The sequence below is a fragment of the Hipposideros armiger genome, unplaced genomic scaffold (assembly GCF_001890085.2).
Source record: "Hipposideros armiger isolate ML-2016 unplaced genomic scaffold, ASM189008v1 scaffold_176, whole genome shotgun sequence".
In the NCBI taxonomy this organism is placed as follows: domain Eukaryota; kingdom Metazoa; phylum Chordata; class Mammalia; order Chiroptera; family Hipposideridae; genus Hipposideros; species Hipposideros armiger.
In genome coordinates, this window is record NW_017731526.1 from 700,970 (window position 1) to 722,198 (window position 21,229).

At 36.5% G+C, this 21,229-nt stretch overlaps 1 protein-coding gene across 10 annotated transcripts in view; it reads left to right on the plus strand.

The window, feature by feature from the left end:
* Positions 1 to 21,229, plus strand: part of ZBTB20 (zinc finger and BTB domain containing 20) — a 769,723-nt gene that overhangs the window by 349,828 nt on the left and 398,666 nt on the right. The window contains exon 1 of one of the 10 annotated variants that reach the window (XM_019652239.1): positions 12,732 to 13,030. The exons of the other annotated variants lie outside the window; for them this stretch is intronic. The gene's annotated coding sequence lies outside the window, so the exon portion shown is untranslated. Of the gene's footprint in view, positions 1 to 12,731; positions 13,031 to 21,229 lie in introns of those variants that run through there. 10 annotated transcript variants of the gene reach the window in all.

Genomic DNA, 21,229 nt, shown 5'->3' on the forward strand with positions numbered 1-21,229 from the left:
CTTGGCTTGTGGCTGCATCACTTCAGTCTCCGCTTCCATGGCCACACTGAAGTCTCCTGTGTCTGTTGGAAATCTCCTTCTTATGAGGATACATGGGATTACATCCCCATCTAGGTAACCCAGGATAATCTCATCATCTAAGAATCCTTAATTATGTCTGCCTAGTCCTTTTCTGCCACCTAAGGTAACACTCATAGTTCCAGGGATCAGGAGATAGCCATCATTTGGGAGGCACATTGTTTAGTCAGCACGCAGCCTTAATCTGTGCATCAGCCCTCTATCTCCTGCCTTGTTTTTCCTTATCATTTCTTCTAGCGCCCTCAGTAAGACCAAGAAAATATGAGAAATGTTGAAAGACATCACTTTCCTGTCCAATCTTTGTGCTTTAAATGGAACAATTGGACAGATCCAAGCTTTAAGACTTTATGGGATTGTATAAGGCTAGGTCCATGAGCAATGGTCTGCAGATTTGTATATTTTCTTTGGCCCAGTTCACATAATTTCTATCTTAATTCTAAGGACACTTGCCTGAAGAGACCCAATTCTGCCTTCCTAAATGTTAACCTTTCTCCATCATTCTGCCTAAGGCAAGGAGAACCCAATGGCCCAATCAAATGTCAACTCCCTGTCACACTCCTTTTGGGAAAGCTGTATGCCAAAGCCCTGGGTCTTGAGTGTTTTTTCTTATGCTACATAATGAAGAGGGACATTGCAGAAAGGTGGCTGTGGGGAAAACATCTGGAAGAAATAAATTTCCTAGGATCAAAGGGCTCCGTGTGCAGCCCAGAGGGTCCTCAGGGTGCTCCTCAGAGCAAACAAACAATTCTCTTGATGAGTCACTGCAATTTTCTTCTGCCAAAAGCCCACATGTGTTGCAAGATCTCAAGGAAAAGGGGTGGAGTAAGGAGAGAGGAGGAAAATTAAAGAAGGCAACAAAAGTGACTTTAAAAAGATCTTAGCCATATGAATAAGAGAAATTGCAACATGATTACAATCCTTTAGTATACCCACCATCCTCAACCTTGCATCACTTCCATTGCTACAGAGTAAAACTAAATATAACAAAATATTTTTTTAAAACACAAAAACAGCAATGCAAAGAAAGGATGTTGGAGAAGAATACAACACTCTGAAACAACTTTTTTTTTCTTCTCTAATACATGCAAATTGCCAGGACTATGTCTCGAACCCTAGCCAGTGGCATTTTCCTGAGAAAAAAAAAAGTTACTTATGAATCAGTACAGCCATGCTTTGTTCTGCATGAGTGTTTTAATAGAGCCAGTGTAATATAAGGATCAGGTGGGCTCGTGGGAATGGAACAAAAGGTTTTGTAAAATTAAAGCAAAATAATTATAGCTCTAGGTGCAAAGCGAGCATACTCCAGCAGTTGATAGCAAGGACCTGCTCAGAATGGAGAAGGGAGGGGGCACGCTGGAAGTTTTTTTCTTTTTCTTTTTCTTTTTCTTTTCTTTTTTTATTCACTAACAAAGGCTTTTAATAGGTAACAGTTGTAAAGCAGCTTTGAAAGTAATTAATGCACCCACACAAAAATTTATTAAAATGAAAATTTAAGGAATTGTCTAAAATGAATTAATTAACAAAAAAAAGAACATCATGCCTTTCTTATTTTTTAAAGAGGGAGAGAGGTTAAGCAAAGCATATTTTTATGAGATTGCATTTTAAAATGTTCTTGGTTTACTTTGTATCTGAATAGCCCTAAAAAAGAGAGTTGGCGGGATTTATTATTATCCATCCCCTTTAGAAATATTCGATTAGGACAGAAATAAAATGGGGATTAATTTGCTGTGCGTGAGCCTCAGAGCCCCTTATCTGATATGATATCTCCTTATAGAATGACCAAAGTTTTTAATAAGTTTTCTGGGACCTGTAGGAAACAGAACATGGTATTCAAAAGAAGAAGAAGGTGAGTGTTTTTTCTCACGTGGGCTTCACCATCATGCACTGCTCTTAACCAAGCTGGTAGAATTATGCTTTCTGGTGTGGCCTCATGGAATACAGTGGGAAAGCTACAAAGTGTGGTGTTAATAATTTTTACCTCGATATATTTTCTGTCTCTATGAGGGAAAAAAAATTAACTGCATTTATCCTGTTTCTATAAGAATTTTTAATCACTATATTTGTTTTTCCTCCTATTTTCGTTTGTGTTATTTCATACTGTGATACAATTATAAAGTCGAATGTGTATAACCTGCTAAGAATTTACCCTTTACTGTGAGAATCATTTCCAGTTGATTATAAAAGTATTTGTTTTCAACATGTTGTTATACTTCAGAAAGTTTTAGGTTCTGAACTTGAGTAATTCTTCAAAGGTCAAGTTCTCTAAATCTGGATAATCTAGGACTCTCTCCCTATTATGAGGTCTGTAACCTTTATTGCACCTGCAGAGTCCCTTTTCCACATCAATAACATTTTGCCATGTAATGGAGGTTCCAAGTATTAGAGAGTGGACATTTTGAGGTGTAATTATTTTACCTGTCACAGATGAATTCTAGAAGAATGGGTCAGCTCCATTATATATTTCTAGAGTACTCTGAGTATTCTTTTTTTTTATATAGATGTAGAAGAAAATACTCAGTTTGGATACTTATAGCTAATATACTTTTTGTTTTTCTGCATTCCATCCACAAATTCCATGTAGGAAACAAATATGGATTTGAACTCATTTGAGGGTATATAACATTATCCTCATTTCCAAAGTAAGACAACTTTAGGTGCCTAAATAAGTTATGTGTGATGAACATTTTTGTTTGTTTGTTTTTTGTTTGTTTGTTCTTTGCTTTGATGAACATTTTTTTAGTGCAGTATAGGATAGCAGAAAAATTACTGGGTAACTGTCAAAAAAAATTACTGGGTAACTGTCAAAAAAAAGAGTTCTTGTTTTTGTTTTGCTACATTACATTAATGATATTCAGCATATCATTTAATCATTTACAGCCTCAGTTTCCTTACTTGTAAAATAAAGGTAATATATCTTTCCTTTGCTTTCCAAAATTGATGTCCCAATCAGATGAGCTAGAGATATCTTAAGGCATTTAAAGATTATGAAATACTGTGTAAAGCATTATGTTTTAAACAAATACGAACAATTCTCGATACAGTTAAGGCATAGTCTGCGTTCCTTATATATGCAGTCTATTTAAAAGGCTAAAATTTGTTTGTTTGTTTGTTTGTTTGTTTGTTTGTTTTGGAATCTCTTTCGACGTCTCCATGTTATTTCTTATGTCTGATGAGTTGTTATTCACAGGATGAAGTGGTGTTGGTTTTCAATGCTGTTGTATATGTTAGAGCTGATGTTGAAAATCAGGGCAGCAGTAGAAGTCAGTGTATTATTGGAGGCAGTTAACAGCCAGGAATGTAAAATTAATGATTAAAAACATGCAGAATCACTATAACATTTATATCTTGCCATATACTTTATTTTTGTTAAATAGTTCATTAGTGAAGCCATATATTTTCATCTTTGAAAGTCCAAAAACATTGACAAGAGTCAGAATTTCCTGGTTGACTTAGAGATAAAAGACATCCTTTTTATGCATGTGTTTATTGGTTGGTTGATTGGTTGGAATTAGATCCCATTTTCGTTTCTCTAAGTCCCTACCCTCACCTCTTTTGGCTTGGTCCCGATTCTAGAGGCCATGGTTCTTTACATCGAGCCAATGGGTGGTTAGAGAGTGCAGAGATCAGTTTAGAGTTTATGGGAGCCCTTTAAAAGTGTATGCAAATATATTTTATATGTATGTATATGCATATTTATGTGTATACTTTATATGTATTTGTAAATGCGCCCTTTCTCTCTCCCTTGGAGAGGTTCATAACTTTCATTTATTCTCAAAGGTGCACTAGAGCTTAAAAACACTTGGACCTGCTGAATTACAGATATGGTTGCCTCAGTGAGCATCAGTGGAGGGGAGAGCTTTCCCTCTCCCACTCTGTTCAGCTGTTTCAGTTGTGTCCCAAACATTTGGGTTTGGGTGGGTAGTAGGGAAGGAAGATTCAAGGGCCAGCCAGTGGGAAGGTGGGTGAGAGAGTAACACCTCTATCAATGACTTTCTCTTCTTTCCTACTTTCTCATCTTCTTGTTTTCTTGCTTTTATGCTCAAACGCTTTATTTTCTTGTTCTTCCCTCCCTCCCTCCTTTCCTCCTTTCCTTTTTCCTCCTTCCTTCTTTTTTTCTTTTTCTTTTCAATTACTCTTCAGAGGAGAAAGTTTAAACAAGCATCATTTTGAGTAAGGCCCCCTCCCAAAAAGTATTTCTTTAATACTTTAATATTATCCCTTTCGTCATTTACTTCTCATTTCCCTTCCCATTGATGGGAATGTATTCGTTTTACTATTTTCTCAGTTTTGAGAGCATTCTATCCTTTCCACAGGAAGTAGCCGTGCTCTGCACAATCATTTCCATGCAGAAATCATTTAGAAATCAGTGGAAAGGAAAGGTAATACCTATATAAAAAATATCCCTCACCTGCCTTTTTCAACATTTGGGCTTCCTACTTGAACATTATCGTCTAGGCCCAATTAATAAAACAAATAATTAAATTGATTTGTGAATTAACATAGAAATAGATGAAATTAAACTGCAAGTCTTCTATTTAGTGGTATAACTGAGTTGTTTTTAGAGATGTGGGCAGGGCTACCTCCAATTTCTGTGAAGACTAGAAAAAGATTATAGGTTGGACTGTCTTCAGCAAATACTTCCTATTACCATAAAGAGTGAATAACTCTTTACTTTTTCATCTCATCCGAGAGTATATTTGTATTGCCATTAATTTTTTTTGAGAGAAGGAATTTGGTAAAGGAAGAAAGAGGTGATTCTGTTATTATGGATTTCTGTTGGCTTTCAAAATGTTGCTAAGCAGAGATTTCCCTATGCCCTATTCTTGCAGGATTCGAATTTTCCAGTTGGATTGACTTGGCTGTCAAAAAGTCAAGTTGATTTTTCTTTCCCCAGATTAAATTGATAATTGGCTGAATAAAATGTTAAGAACAATTAGGAGAGGTAGGATTTTAAAGCTATTTAACACAAGAAACAAACTTCATGGGGCTATTTTGTTTCTTTTCTTTTCTTTCTTTCTTTCTTTATTTATTTATTTATTTTTGGTAACTTCTCCAGAGAGTGCTTTGTATAAAGTTATAGCTTCCTGTTCCATGAAGTATTTCTTCCTTGACCTACCTGCCATAACTGCTTAGCTTTCGCTTAAATAAAAAAAGAGTTTCCATTCCACTATTGAATCCTTTTAAAGAAAAATCAAGGCACAGTCTTTCTTTTTTATACAAAAGCATTCAAAGCACTGTTTTTAAAGAGAGCTTAATTCTTACACTAGATGTTTTTAACTCTACTCTTGTTCAGAATACAAGAACGCTACCCTCTCTTGTCTTTCTTACAGGCTGCCAGACTTTTTTATCATTTTCTGTGCCCGTTTCAGATTGTTTGACTGTCAATACCAGCTAGCCTTCTCATATTCCCTCTACTGCTGTCTCCATGCCTTCCCTCCTACTCTTGTTTTGCCTCAGTCTTCTTACTTTCCCCCACTATTCCACGTACTTAGAATTGTTTATAATTTCTCATCTAGATGAATGCCTATTTAATATTGTTCTAGACTCAAATCCCATTTCTTAATAGTTCTCTTCTAAATAAGCAGCCTCTTCTCGACCAATAACTTCTCTTGGTAACCATTTCACACTCATTAAGCTATGTATTTTAAACAAATAAAAGTAAGTTCACATCATCTGCTTTGCTAGTCAAAACTCTTCTTAGAGGTTGGGGACTCTTTCTTTGATATCTTCTGTAGAGTGCATATCATTTTGCCTTTTTAGTAAAGGTGGCAGTAGCCTGTTGCATTAGCAAAAAACAAAAACTGTATGTTTCATGTATTTTAGTCATCTAGTGCCACTCAAACAACACATGGTTTATTTACTTAAAGCATATTAATGACACTTTTTCTGCAGTAAATCTTGTATTTTTCCACTGTCTTGAACAAAGTGTTCTAATCATGAATTAATTTTTACATGCTGATTCCCTATTCACAATTAGTGTATTAAGTTTCTAGGGCTGCTATAACAAAGGACCACAAACTGGGTGCCTGCAACAACAGAAATGTCTTGTGTTAGAGTTCTGGTGGCTGGAAGAGATCAAGGTGTCAGCAGGGTTGGTTTCTTTTGAGGGCTATTAAGAGGGAATCTGTTTCACGCTGCTTGCCTAACTTGTGATGGTTTGCTGGCAACTGTGGTCTTCCTTGGCCTGTAGCAACATCTCCAGAAACTCCATCTTCACATAGTGCTCTCCCTGTGTACGTGTCTGTGTCCAAACACCCCCTCCCCCTTTTATACGGACACCAGTTATATTGGGTTAGGGGCCCACTCTACTGCATTGTGACCTCATCTTAATTAATGACACCTTCAATGGCCCTATTTCCAAATAAGGTCACATTCTGAGGTACAGGGGCATTAGAACTTTAGCATATGAATTTTGAGAGGACAAAATTCAACCCATAGCAATTATGAATGTGATTTTTCTGTGTAGAGCTCTACCATATTGATTTCTGCAGGACTCAATTATGGACATGTTGGCAAGCTATACATAGTTCTCAGCCTTGGGCACTTCATCCCTTCCCTGTGTGGGTACTCTGCCTCCTCTTCATTCTGAGATACAGAGTGGTTTCATATATTTGTCACTGTGCTTTCTTCTGGAAGTGTCCCATCTTCCCATCTAAGATGAATGGAAGTTGCGGGTAACTGAGGTTATTGTGTATTAAGGAAGAATATATTGGTTTCAGGCTAAAGTCTCACTGATAAATGAGTTTGGACAATCATGTGTACTTTATAGCAACTTTTCTCATTTCTCAAGGTCTCCATTTTCTCTTTTCTGGGATCTTGAGCATGTTAAATCAAGATAGGATTATAAGTGTACAGGACAATGCTGGATAATTGAGGTATTAATGTATTATGTATTTTCTTATGACATAATGAAAACTAAAGTAATATATTTGATAAAACATTAGAAATCGAATTATCTACAAGTTGCCCAAGATTTTACCTATTATGTAGGAAACTCAGAGTTCTCCTTAGAATCCCTTAAGGTGTGAACTTTGAGTAGAAAGGAATACTTTTGGGTAATTTGTATAGTGTCTATCACACTGAGATCATTCAGTAAGCATAATACTAGCACAGAATTGTGTTGAAATCCAATGCTGTGAGTGGGCAGGGAAGTGTGCACATTTAATCCTTAGCAGGTAGTGGTCCTGAGCAGGATCGGGGCGCTGACCCCCCAGGAGAGGCCCATGTGGTTCCCAGGGCACCCTGCTGATGACCACCCACTGGGTTCCAGTGTTGGCAAGCATAGCCACATCTGCTCTTCCATCCTTGGAGTGGCTTCCGCTACAGTGACTGCTTCTGTTTGTTTTGCCCCTCCCTTTGGTCATTACTCCCACCTAACACTATAGGACAAAAAAAAATGAGAGGTGGGCTGGAGTTGTAAGGGGACACTCCAGGAACAGGACGCTGCCCAGTATGAAAAGCTGCTCATATAGTTCTGGTTCAGAAGCCCACGCATAACATTTCTGCCAGCCTATCAGTGAATACATTTTATTTTCTGTATCATGCAATAGGCTGCTAAAAATCACGTTTCCTGATTCTGTTTTCTTATCACTGGGGTCTTGGAGCCACCATACAACGTGGCCAGTGATACAAAGAAAAGGCGATGTTGCTCCCTGTCTTTTAATGCTCTCTTTTCATAAGTATCTAAATATGCTTGGAAACATTTACTTCATCTTATACCTCTGTATTTTGAAATCAATTCCTCTATTATATTTGAAAATCAACTTTAGGGCTTATGTTGGTCAAAAATTTTTTTTTACATTGTATGGAACTTTGTTGAAAAAATTTAATATTTTTAAGATTTTGCAACAGTCTCCATTTCAATAAACTCTTTAATGAAAAATGTAACCATGAGTATACCCATTGATAGCTGAAAAAGGAGAGGCACTGAGGTGCTCAATAATGTTACTTAAGATTGTACAGGGTGTTAATGTTATTTTACCAAATGATACTGGTAGTTATCATTTGGATACCCTGGGCTTTAGCACATGCTTTATGATATGGTCGAAATCTTTGCTCCACGTTACCTTGATCATGTCATTTAGGCATCCTAGATAAGATGATGGAAAACTGAGACATAGGGAGTATTAAATGACGTCTATATAGCAAGGTCACAGGAAAGCTGATAAGATCTTGGACTCCTTCACTCTGTGAACCACCCCAACTAATTTGTGACAAGAAACATTTTTCTCCTTCAGGGAATCCCAGTTTTCAGTTGTGAAGGTTGGAGCCTTTCACCAAGAAAACAGTGCCTCGAGGGACAAGGAACTGTGAGAAAATAGAAAGTTTTTCACCTCAACCTAGTACAGCCAGCCCACTGTATCAATCACCACTTAGCCATTTCAGAATATTTGATTTCTGATATCCTTGTTTAGACAGAAATCTAAATTTGAAACTGGAATTAGATTACCTTTTCCCTCCTTCATTATCTAGGTACCACTTAGTAAAACATTTAGGAATTAAGTATTCCTTAATTCTATGTATGTAAAAATGCTTAAGTTTGGAAACTAAACTATATGGAACTTAGTTGGAAAAAGGTTATAGAAAGTGGCATCTACTTAGAAATGTTTCTGTGGTAACTTCTGTTTGTCATCATTTTCAACCAGTGGAGGAAATTTCCCAATGTCTGGAGACTCAAGATAATTAGTTAATGAGGAAGAAGGGGCCCAAGTGGGCCAAAAGTTTACTAAGTCGTGGTTACCAATGCAGGTATCCTGAGGAGAGAGCACATGAGTTAGCCTTCCACACTGTGACATTCTACCAGTTAGGATTTCCTGTTGAGAAATAAGCAGTTTCTAGAAAGCTCCAGCTGACCACGATCTCCCACACAGGTTTGTGTGGCTCAGGCACTCCCTGTGCTCATTCACTCATCTGCTGGTTTTCTCATAAATACCTGATCTCAGCCAGAGGCCATACAATGAGAACCAGTAATGGAAGGTCCAGGCAGTCCCTTAGCCCAAGGAACCCCCAAAGGAGAAACTTCACATACACATTCAAATAAATGAGAAGAGCCTTTGCGAAGCCCTTCCAATGACTCCTCCATGAAGGAGTACCCCGTTTCACCTAGAACCAACCTTGTCAACATCAGTAACTGTGTGTTCCACTGGTATTTGTTCCATATTTTAGGTCAAGAGCTGGAGATGGCTGCATTTAGAGCCACAAAGGAAGAAAGTATGTGGAGAGGGCATCGGGGTGCCTGAAGCTGGAGCATACTGGGAGTTAGCTGGTGTTATTATAATAAAGTTCGCAGCATCAGATTATCTGAGGAGAGCATGTGGTTGTACTGAGTGGTGGGTCCCAAATAAACTTTTCAATCTCCGCTAAATAAGGTGTAATGTATTAATCACTTGGAAAAGTAAGAAGTTTTTTCTGGTATTAACTGGTACATTCCTGTGTCATCTATCTCTATTTTGTCTGTCAGCATTGTTTTCTGAAACACAACCATTTCAACTCTATTATTAACAGTCAAAGGAAATTCTACCAGAATACCAAGTGTGATTTGCTTTATCCAAGACTTATTTACACTTACTGTTTAAGGCAGGCTTAGACAATCTATGTGTCATTTGGTCCAGAAATAGTCAACCTTAGTTGTAGGTGATAAGCTTTAACTCTGAATCCTTTAAACACCATATACTGTGCACTTGTTCTGGGCTAGTTGCTATCCTGTGCACCTTATTTATATACATTTTCTCCTTCCATTTTCACAACAAACCGTTTTAGAGATAAGAACACTGAGCCTCAGAGAACCTAATTAATTTGACCAAGGACGTACAGATAGTCAGCACCCAGGCTAGGATTCACACCTAAGCCTCTATGACTCCAACTCCCTCTCCCCTCTGTGTAAGCACTATCTCACGCTGCTTCTAGAGATGTAGAGCAGCGCTTCTCAACCTGTGGAACAAGACCCCTTTGGGGGTCAAACGACCCTTTCACAGGGGTCGCCTAAGACCATCGGAAAACACATATTTTCGATGGTCTTCGGAACCGAGACACTGCTCCTCTATCCGTCTCCATGCTTCAAGACAAAATTTCATTTATTTATAATTAGAAATAAATATTTCACAATATATAATTACATATTATTTTTGTGATTAATCACTATGCTTTAATTATGTTAAATTTGTAACAATGAAAATACATCCTGCATATCAGATATTTACATTACGATTCATAACAGTAGCAAAATTACAGTTATAGAGTAGCAACGAAAATAATTTTATGGCTGGGGGTCACCAAAACATGAGGAACTGTATTAAGGGGTCGTGGCATTAGGAAGGTTGAGACCCGCTGATGTAGATGATATTATATGAAAGACAGTTCAGGGTATATAATTAATAATGTTGTAAATATTTTGTAGGGTATCAGATGGTCACATGTCTTGTTAGGGAGACTTCATGGATGGGGTAGAGGCTTGATTACTGCACTGTACACTGGAAGTTGATGTTGTATAATATTGAATGCCAACTATAATTGAATATATATATAGTCATGGGATGTGAAGTATAGTGTGAGAGTGGAGTCAATGGAATTGTAATAGATATGTATGATATGGGGGGAGTGGGGTGGCAGATTGGGGGAGGGGTGTTGTCACTGAGGGGTAAAAAGTATAACTATTGCACTGTGTTGTACACCTGAAACTAATTAAATAAATAAATAAAGATGTAGACAATTTTGAATTACCTTCTAAGAGTCTACACAGTTTTAACAAGGGAATAGGGAGCTACTATAGCATGTGGTTCTGTGCTGCCTTGTAATTTGCAGAAACATTTACGGACTCCTGAAAAAGCCTTTTGGGGACATTGGAGGTATGATTTATTTTCTCAACATTTCACCCTTAGTACCATATAGTGTCCACTCTCTGGCAACAGTTATATGTGTGACCACTAAATGGATATAGGTTTTCCCCATCCTAATGGTCATGCAAATATGATTTATCTTATGGTACAATGAAAACAGAAGTATGTACATAATAAAATAAGATAAATGAGCTGGTAAAAAAGCAAAAAGGCAGATGTGTCGTGAATGTTTCCTATTTGCCTGAGACAACTGAAACAGTGAAAGTGAGAAGCACGTATGTTGTCACAATTCGTTGTAGTTCTTGAGATACCACATACTTTTCTAATGATGTCAAGATGTTACAGTTTTGGGGAGCCTTTTTTTCTTAAGAAATTTATTTTTTCAACCCCAAAATGTATACCATTATGGATCTGAAATTATCGTCCTTTAACTACCTACCATAGTTCCTAAATGGTAATGTCATTCTAATAAGAGTTTTAGAAAGGGTTCAAAGGTTTGCTTCCCCTTAGACTGTTCTTCCTACCAATGATATTCCAACTCTGCCTTCAGATACAGTCCATGCATCACTTCTGGGAGCCCTGCTTGGTACTTTTAGGCATATTTGTGTCATTGCTCTTGCTATATTATATTATAATTTTCTATTTAGATGTGTATTTTCTCTTTTAGAGTCTAGTGACTAAACTGTGAGCTTCTGGAAGACACGAGCTGTGCTTTATCTCTCAGAACCCAGTATTATTCAGTCCCTAGGATAGTGTAGGTGCTCAATAAATAGGTTTCCTATAATTAATGAACTTGTCGTCACACACACACACACACACACACAATTAGATCAGGGATGTGAATAAAATTTCCTGTGTATTACCATGTTCCTCAAGCGCTTGTGAACCTTTTAACATTGCTGATTGATATGTTTCTGCATGCTCTAGTCACTTTGAGGGAAAATTTCTAATCTTTGAAAAAATATCTTTTACCTGTTAGTATTCTTTGTTTTTACCCTGAGCATCACTTTTGCACATGGACTCGAACCGCACAGGTGGTGTTATGAATCTTTATTTTTATTTGTGCGCTACCTGTTTGATGGCTTTGTTCAAGCACATTATCTGTAAGTTCGAAAAAATCTCCCCTGCACCGCCCCCCCTGCACCCCATATGGATTGTGACAGTTAACTGGAAAAGTCTCAGTTTCAAAAGAAAATCTCAGGCTTTAGTACAGTGCTTAGCATATAGTTGGGATTCAATAAATGTTTGTGGAATGTGTGAACAAATCAGCCATTATTGTTAGCTGTTTTGAGGATGAGGTATGAGGTTTTTGTTTTTTTTTAAGACTAAATGAAATGCCCAGTATCAGAAACAGGATAAGAATAAATCTAACACTCATGCATCTTACCTCTGTGTTTCTGGACTGTTACACCGGCTCACTGAGAAGTGCCATATATGTCTGATTTCTCAACTTCACCCTGCAGTAAACTTTTGCAATCTGGAGGCTAGAGACCTCTTTTGTAAATGTTGTCTGCCCGATGGTGTTGGCACCGAGGAGGCCTTCGCAGATAAAGTGGAGGAACATATGGCTCCCATCTGAATACAAATTGGTGGACATAACGTGGTAATTCAGCTGAGATGTCCTCTATATTGTAAACTGAAAGAGTATGATTAGAGGTGTTTATAAACGGCGTCTGAATTCCCCACACACACCCCTTCCCACCCCCTTTCCACTGTAGTTTTATCGGCCTGAATCACAGCCATCTAGCGTCCCAGGCTCACTGCGTTATTTGTTAAAATGGCCAGCGTGAGGAATTATTAATTAAAGCTAACAAATCACCCTGACGAGCTGTGCCCTGGCATGGCTGAAGGTTGATTGGCGAAAGTGTTCTCCTTTGGAGAAAAGACTTTTTGTGCTTGTGACGCAGTCAGGGACGGATTATTGAATATTCAAGTTAGAAGAAAAATCACAGGACAAGCAAATTGAGTATTTACTGGCAAATAATTGCTCTCTTAAGCTGTGGCTCTCTTCCTAAATTCTTAACATTCCCGAGGGTTAGAAAGAAACACAGAAAAATGCATCGGTACAGAGTACATTTCAAAAAATATATATAGACTGATGTTTCAGACTTGTGCAGGTAAGTGTGATTGTGTGTGCATGAAAAGTGAAAGAACAAGGGGAGGCAAGGAAAAAATGGGGGAAATTTTTAATATGGTGAGTTTTTAAAATCAATTTGTTGTTTATTGGAATACTGCTCGGTGTATTTCTAAGTTGACTAAGAATTTACTTTCAGTGCTGCATTTATTGTGAAAGTTAGAGAAATGAGGAGGGAGGACGGATTTCTCAGTTACTTTATGTCTTTTTCAGCAGAAGATTATGTTAATGTTTTGCCCCAATAATAGTTACCAACTTTGCTCAGATATTTGTGGATATATGTATAAAATTATCACTTGATTTAAGGCTCTTGAGTTATTCTCAACATTGTTAATTATGAACTGTCTTAACAGTGACCCAAACACATTTGGGTACAACTATTGCATTTATTTTTTAAAGTAAACTCTGTTTTACTTTAGCACCAGGCTAGTTCTTTTTTCAGAATTTCTAAAGGGACATTACAGTTTTGGAATATGTAGTTACTTAAACTCCGGCTTCTGTTATAACCGAAGGATCCTTATTGTCAATTGTGTGGTCTTTATATCTGAAATGTTGATCAGACTACTGAGTTTTGGGGACATTGTGAGATAAGTGAAATTAGTTTAGAGGCTTTTCCAAAACCAAATTTAAATACACAAAAGTGTGGTTAAGTATGGAAATAAAGCCTCCTTCTATGTATAAAATGTAGACATTAAGAAACATAGATAGATACTCTCCTAAGTACAGCTAGGTTATGTGAACAGTGTTATCAAAACAAATATAGCCACTGAGGATGAATTTCATATCCTGTGAAAACCTGGAAAATGTGCTTTCATCGACAACAAACTGTTTTGAAATGAGAATAATTGGCTGACGAAATAGCATTTTAGGGTTGTAATAACTATGAATAACATGGATTTAAAACAAAGGCATAAACATAATTTAAACTAAATTAACTAATTAATAATTGCAAAGTGCTTTACCAATAAAGCATCTCCATGACAGTAATAGTAATAGCAATAATAATAAAAAAGGAAAATCTGGCAATACCCAGAAATTAAATCCGACGACTCTCATAAAGTTTTAGAGAATCAGAATTTTAAAATATAAGTATATAAAATGTATAGTTTACCTCCTAGTCTATTTCTTGAACCATGTGATATTGTGCTAGTTAAGATTCTTCCTTACTATATCCTATTTTATTAAAAAATAATACAGTTTGCCTCAGTATGTAGAGTCCATAAGAAAGTTCAGAAAATGTGTTTTTTAAATGTTTAATTCCCACTGGATAACGTTTTGTCCTCAGATTTCAAGAGGCAGCCTCCTTAAAGTTTCTTGTGATTATTTGAGGGCACAATTCGGTCCATTCTTTTGAAATAGCAAAAGGGGCATTTAAAGCATATGTTCAGAGACTAAACCATCTGCCTGCTTTATTATGAAACCACAGAATTATGAGGACTTGGAAAGGCTGAAAAATTGAACCAGAGTTCTATGCAAGGTTAAAAGAAAAAACAGCACTTTGATTTTAAAAAGTGTTTTATAACCATTTACTTTTGCTAAGTATTTCATTAGTCTTCTGGGGTAGAATAGTAGCATTACACCCTTTTGATATATAGGGAATGAAAGGTAAAGTGTAGTTGAGTGCCATAAACTTATGGCAAGTAAATGATAATATTTTCTCTCTGCTTTAGCACACTAAATTTAAATACCTTTTGAGGTTTGGGATTGATTTGTCAATAGTGGAATTCGTAGTGAATTGGAGAAACATTATAAAATGGTGACTGCTGGAACAAAAATGAAGTCCAGCTGCTAGCTTCTGGATTATCTACAAATGAACTGCAAGAGACATGCAGAGGTCAGACTAAAAGCACTTCTGTAATCCAACTGTGATGTAATGGAAGTATGAATCGGCAATTGGTTGCCCATGCTGCGGGGAAAAAAATGAGCATTACTTGGCATTATTCTAGGGTGGTACTGTATTCCTTTGGTATCTGGAAGGATTCGAGATCCAGAAATTAATACTAGAGCAAAAATCATACTTAGGTCTCAAACATAATAATATTTTAGCTCAGAGCAGTCATCCAGGCAGATACAGACAAATCAAGATGGGTATCATTGTAGAGATGTCTGATGCCCAATTAGAGTTCTTCTAATTTACCAGAGTTTTACTAGAATCAGATTGAGACTAGCTGGATTATAGTCAGGGGAAATGCAGAAAATACACTCAACCCAGCCTGAAAATAACTTTCAGTGTTAAGATTACTTATTAATACTTGCTGCTTAATGAAAATTATTAAAGGAAAATAATAATGGAAGCAAAGGACTGAAGTGTGCGGTTTGAACATTCTAAGTTTATATATATATATATATAAACTTAAAATTAAAATACATAGAAATAAATGATACACATGTATACTTTTTTAAAATAAAAATAATTTTCAAAATTGTACACTTTGTTAGGCTGATTAAGCCTAGGATTTTTTTGTAGTCTGTCTAAAGACTAGCATAGCTATAGGTGGCTTTTAGAACTGAAGGGTGTCAGAATAATGATCTAGTGATGAAAATACCTATGTCCAACTTCATGTGGATCTTCTCATAGTGGTATTTGAATTTCATGCCTCCTTAAATTGCAAACCTGCAAATAATCAAGTGAACCTAATAGCCCAAAGACTACAAAACACCTCCATGATTTGAGGAAGTTAGTTTTTATTTTATATTTTGGGTGTGTTCTGATATGTATATCTAACACACACATACACACACACACACACTCTGTTTTGTTTTCTTCATGTATTTCTGCCACCTTCTTCCAATAAGGTAATTAATATGGTTGAAAAAGAAAAAGAGATAATACAGTAAAATACATGAATTATATATGGATAAGGAAGATAAACAAAAAAAAACAAAGCAATAAGCACAGGTAAGGATATAAAAAATGGAGTCAGGAGCAAAGTCAGCATACAAACTCCATTCAGTAAAGTGTTACACATTTGCCTTTAAACTTTCTTGCAGCCAAGTCGAAGAGTAAACCGTGACAAGTTATGCAATTTACAACATGCATAAGAATAATAAAAGAATTTCCATCATTCATTAATGAAAGCTCTTTAACAATGACAGACTCTGAGATTTTAGAGCACTCTGCTGAGACAACTCCCATTGAAAATAATTATAGGCTGCAGAGACCTAAAGGTCAGGTCAAAGCAGAAGCAATACCTTCCCTGGGACCTGTATGGAGGAGTAGACGTTTCTAGGGGCTGAGGGCGAGAAAAGCAGTGATGTTGACAAGACCAAGATCTTATGGAAAATTAGGGAGTCAAGAGGGAATTTTAAAAATTATTTCATATAAATATATACATACATACTTTTATAGCATATCAAAGACCTAGAAGGAATCCACTTTTATAACAGACAGTCAAACACATTTTATCAGATAAACGTCTTGAGTCAACATTGGTTCGTAAGTTGTGCATGCACCACTGCGGCACTGCTGCCATTCGTCTCCCTCTTTTTCTTTAAGCGCACTGCCAGTCGTTGTGAGGTTTTCAAAAGAGCCCTTTCTGGCTGGAAATGTAATGTTTCTTGCCTTTGCATCTTCCCTTGGTGCATTTTCAAAAGTCTTAGCAAACTACATGGTCTTCGTACAGGTAGTTTTAATGGTTAAGTCACATTGGGTAGACTAGTCCTTCCTCCATATTGAAAAGGTGAAGCATGAAGATTTTTTTTTTCACACTACCTTTGTAGCCCACAGTAAGTAGTCCAAGGATCACCTGTATCAGAATTACCTGAAGTGCTTGTCATAAGGAAGATTCCTGGACCCCATTCCAGAATTTCTGAATTAGAAACTCTGAGGATGAAGCCTGGGGATCTGCAGTTTAGGAAGCTGCCCAGGTTTGTTATGTAAACTAAAGTTTGAAAACCACTGTTTCAAGATTGTGACTGTAAAATTTCTAGTATATGAGCACAAAATGGTAGGATTTCCACACCACAGTTAGTGAGGATTTGCAACATTAACACTTACCGAAACAGTAATGCATGTTCAATAATAACTGATGATTGCCTGCTAATAAAACTGGAAAGATCAAGCGTAGAAGAACACGCTGCGTTTGTTTGAACCTTTTAAGCCATCTCTCACTATTGGGAAAACATTATTTAATTGTTGTAGTTGTCATTTATTGAAAACCAGTATATGCCAAGTCATATGTTGGGTCTGGGTATTAGAGAAACAAAGATGAAAAAGAACAAGTTATTCTGTTGTCTGAAAAAGTTCATCATCTAGGATAATTGATTACTCCTAGGATATTAACATCTCCATACTAGGATAAGTATGAATTGCCCCATAATCTCCTCTTGAGTAAAACTCAAGATTCCCATTGTATTAGATTGGTATAAGTATACATTTGTTGATAGCAATTTCATATAGTGGGACTCTGGTCCAATTTGGAAGCTGAAAAACATGGGAAACCCTTTGTAGGGTTCTCTTTCTTCTCTTCAATAGGAGACAGTATCCGCCAAGACCGGGATGGGAGGTATTATGGGGACCTACTAATTTCATGTCTCCCATCATCAGTCAGACACCAGGATCCTTTCTGAGAGGAGGAGAGAAATGCGTGAGTGAGTGCACCTGACATTATGAAGACTTACATGTCTCTTTCCACTGCCCCTCGAAGATGCTCAGCTGACCTGTAAGAAATGCTGCAGCCTATATGGCATCAGCCCCGCTGAAGGACTCCAGCTGATTCTGCCTAGTACTCTGCCCCCAAGTCTTAGCAGTGCCAGAAATTGGGTACCTACAGGCGAGAAGGGACATATTGTACATGAAAGAATTTGGTAGCTGCTGTGAGGAACAGGGTGAGAGCTCAAAATTTCATTGGTGATTCACGTTTTCCTAGAAAAGTACTGGAGATTCCTGCCCCCTCTGTTATTTTCAGAACAATATGAGAAATGTGGTAAGAATTTCTATATCTTTTTTTTCCTTTCCTTCCCTCCTTTTCAACACATATTTATTGAGTATTTAGAACCAATGCTCTCTTCTAGAAGCTAGGGGTGCAGTGGTGATAAAGTTTCTACTTTCATGATATATATTAGGTATATAATATATTAGGGTATATAACATTAGGGGCAGAGAGGGAATAAAATTACTAAATATAAAATGTAAAGTAATATAAATATTAAAATGAGCTTTATTTTAGAGACATTGCCTACTGCGTTCCCCATTACTTCCAATGATATTCATGCTGTTTCATAATGTGTGTGTATGTATGTATGTGTGTATAAGTATATATATATATATATATATATATATATATATATATATATATATATATTCCTTGATGCATTAATAAACTTCTCTGGGGAACATACCAGTCAATTCAGGGCATTCCTTGTGTGGGATGCTCTTTTCCATGGGGACCCATATATAATGTAAGGGGAGAAATAAAGTGTGCACAGTCAGTCACAGGATCATTCATTTTCTTCTCTTTGTTCTAATGTGTGTGTGTGTGTGTGTGTGTGTGTGTGTGTGTGCGCGCGCGCATTCTGATTTTGTTGTTGTTTGGTGGTTGTTGTTTTTTAACTGAATGCTAGTGTCCTGGATTCCCAGGGGTCTAAGAGGTAGATAAGTTATGAGGTCAATCTTCAAGGGACTAAAGATAAAGTAGAGCAGACAATTAACAATAGTATGTGATTTTGTGACATACTGTAAGAATTGTGACACACAATAAGAATCTGGGTTTATAGATGAAAATTATAACATAATTTAGCTCAGTAGGTAAATGACATTATGCAGACTAATTTTCTGTTTCTAGGTAGAAATGATGTTTAAATCTGTCTTAAATGCCCTTCATGTTACAGATTTTGTTTCAACAATTTGTGACTAACTCGGTTTGTTTTATTAAAAGGAACTTTTAAATTCAAAGCCCTATTGTTTTCCGCATAGTGCTACATTTCTTTATACCATCAGTGACTGAAAAGGATTAGAAATACAATTTTACCTAAAGAGGCATCTTCAGGAACAAGAGGATACTACTCTGTCAAGATCTGTATTTTAACATGATAGTGAACGATATCTAGCCTAACCAGTGCCACATAGTAGGAGCTTTAAGAATTATTTTAGTTTGCATTACATTTCAGAAGGCGTGTAGACATCCATGTAGATGTTCTGTTGAAGGGTAAACAATATCAAGAGAATGATGATGCAATGGAATAGCAATGTATTAGAAAAAAGCAACTGTATGGAATCTTGACAGCACATTATGTTAACTTTTTTAAATTGTAGCCTTGCCTCAGTGTGAAAGGCAGACCTATATAGTAAAAAACACGTAGACTTTGTAGTGCATAGCCATGTATTTGGTCATCACCTATGTATTTGCAAATTACTGTATGAGCATGGACATGGTATCTCTCGTGTCTAAGTCCTCAAATGGAAAATGGAGCAATAATGGCTTCATTGCATGATGTGTGTGTTTAGTGCCTAGAAGAGCTCTTGAAGTGTAACAGTACTCAATAAGTGATACTCACTAACAACAGCAATAACAAAAATAAGACATACAATGAACAGTGAACACAATAAGCTCATTATATATAGTATATAGTATACCCATATATGTGTATGATTCATACATATTAAGGTGTAAATACTAATACTTGAAATTGCCTTGCTTAATGTTTGACACAGTAGGAGCTTCATGTATAAATTTTTCCTATTTTAATGTCATGACAAAAATTATTCCAGTTAAATGAAAATAGAATTCAAAAATTTAAAACTCACTCTATTTTTTGAAAAGTGACAGTAAAAGAAAAAAGCTACCAAAAGATTTGTTACTAAAATAGACAAATAATTTGGATTTAATGCAAATGAAGAGCAGGGATTACACTCCACTTCAAATGGTAGAAAGGGTGAATTAACTTGAGACACTCTTAAGTGACCCCAAATTTGAATAGTATTAATTGGAAGTATTTTACAGATCAAAAGGCTATTATTTCTAGTTGCAGTGGTAGCTACATATGGAAAGTGGCTGCAGTGATTCACAATACAAAAATAGTTCATTGCTAAATTCAAAATTCTGTTAATGTCACAAACAGTGGGATGTGAAACACAAATGAATTGTGATGACAGTTAAGTCCCAAGCTGTCTATTTTTTTCCCCTTAGATTTGCCCATATTTAGCATTATATTTTCTTCAGTCCTGAGTTAACTCATCAATATTTGTATTTTCTGAAGCTAGCACCACCTTGGAGCATACCACTTAAGGATTTTATTCCTGAATACTCCTCAGTTCCTAGGAATTTTGCTCTCACTGCTTTTCTTCACACCGATATGCATTCTTAAATCTTTACCTCTCATCTTGGAGTCCGTTTCAGTGACTTTTTAACCTACAGTCTTCCAGGGCTCAGTGTTGCTCTTTACACCTCCATTTATTTCCAGTGTTTAAAGTGTCATTCCATTCTTCTTCATCTGCAGGCTGTTTACACAGGGCACATTTCTTCTCCATGTTGGTGTGACTTGGGGCACTTCCTGTCATCCTGATAATTTGTATTCATTTCCTAGTAGAGTTTTCAAAAATCTGGTTTTTTTTTAAATGTCACTCTTACCCTTTATTATCATAAAGATCCTGGATTTGGGGAACAAGACTACTTTATGAACTGAATAAGCTCTCTTTTAAATATAGGAATTCCATATAACCATAAGCTAGCTTGTCTTTTGAGAAATGTCATTTAAAAAAATTTTTAAAGAGTATTGCTCAAATGGCCAAATTATTTTGACTTAATGGATTTTGTAGCATAGATACCAGACTTAACTCACTGAGCAACAGTCCTGACTAAATATGTTTTATCTGGATTTTACTGCGGGCAGTGAGTTGACTGCCGTTTATTGAGTGACCTCTCTACACCAAGCATTTTGCATTTAATTCTTAAAACAATCCTGTGAGACAGGTACCATTATCTTCATTTACTAGATGAGAAAACTTTGACCTAGAGAGGTTAAGGGGTGGAAATAGGATACAAATGTAAGGTTCTAAGACTAAAACTCATCCATTACCACATGCTCGTGTCTGGTTATATGTTTACATGATTGGTAGTGGGAAAGAGGTTTGTGGTATAATTTAATTGAGGGCATAGCCAATTTCATCAGAGCAAACAAAGTGATAAGATTTCGCTGTGTTATTATTTTTATTTTTTTTTATTTTATTTATTTATTTTTTTTT